Source organism: Salvelinus namaycush, chromosome 34, assembly GCF_016432855.1.
Source record: "Salvelinus namaycush isolate Seneca chromosome 34, SaNama_1.0, whole genome shotgun sequence".
Classification (NCBI taxonomy): domain Eukaryota; kingdom Metazoa; phylum Chordata; class Actinopteri; order Salmoniformes; family Salmonidae; genus Salvelinus; species Salvelinus namaycush.
In genome coordinates, this window is record NC_052340.1 from 39,451,752 (window position 1) to 39,453,005 (window position 1,254).

Below are 1,254 nucleotides of genomic sequence, written 5' to 3' on the forward strand. Positions count from 1 at the left end.
GTCTCTTCCCTGTCCACCACCTCTCCTCCAATCTCCTCTGTTTCATCCTGCTGTCTCTTCTCTGTCCACCACCTCTCCTCCAATCTCCTCTGTTTCATCCTGCTGTCTCTTCCCTGTCCACCACCTCTCCTCCAATCTCCTCTGTTTCATCCTGCTGTCTCTTCTCTGTCCACCACCTCCAATCTCCTCTGTTTCATCCTGCTGTCTCTTCCCTGTCCACCACCTCCAATCTCCTCTGTTTCATCCTGCTGTCTCTTCTCTTCCCTGTCCACCACCTCCAATCTCCTCTGTTTCATCCTGCTGTCTCTTCTCTGTCCACCACCTCTCCTCCAATCTCCTCTGTTTCATCCTGCTGTCTCTTCTCTGTCCACCACCTCTCCTCCAATCTCATCTGTTTCATCCTGCTGTCTCTTCTCTGTCCACCACCTCTCCTCCAATCTCCTCTGTTTCATCCTGCTGTCTCTTCTCTGTCCACCACCTCTCCTCCAATCTCCTCTGTTTCATCCTGCTGTCTCTTCCCTGTCCACCACCTCCAATCTCCTCTGTTTCATCCTGCTGTCTCTTCCCTGTCCACCACCTCCAATCTCCTCTGTTTCATCCTGCTGTCTCTTCCCTGTCCACCACCTCCAATCTCCTCTGTTTCATCCTGCTGTCTCTTCTCTGTCCACCACCTCTCCTCCAATCTCCTCTGTTTCATCCTGCTGTCTCTTCTCTGTCCACCACCTCTCCTCCAATCTCCTCTGTTTCATCCTGCTGTCTCTTCTCTGTCCACCACCTCTCCTCCAATCTCCTCTGTTTCATCCTGCTGTCTCTTCTCTGTCCACCACCTCTCCTCCAATCTCCTCTGTTTCATCCTGCTGTCTCTTCCCTGTCCACCACCTCCAATCTCCTCTGTTTCATCCTGCTGTCTCTTCCCTGTCCACCACCTCTCCTCCAATCTCCTCTGTTTCATCCTGCTGTCTCTTCTCTGTCCACCACCTCTCCTCCAATCTCCTCTGTTTCATCCTGCTGTCTCTTCCCTGTCCACCACCTCTCCTCCAATCTCCTCTGTTTCATCCTGCTGTCTCTTCTCTGTCCACCACCTCCAATCTCCTCTTTTTCATCCTGCTGTCTCTTCCCTGTCCACCACCTCCAATCTCCTCTGTTTCATCCTGCTGTCTCTTCCCTGTCCACCACCTCTCCTCCAATCTCCTCTGTTTTATCCTGCTGTCTCTTCTCTGTCCACCACCTCTCCTCCAATCTCCTCTGTTTCAT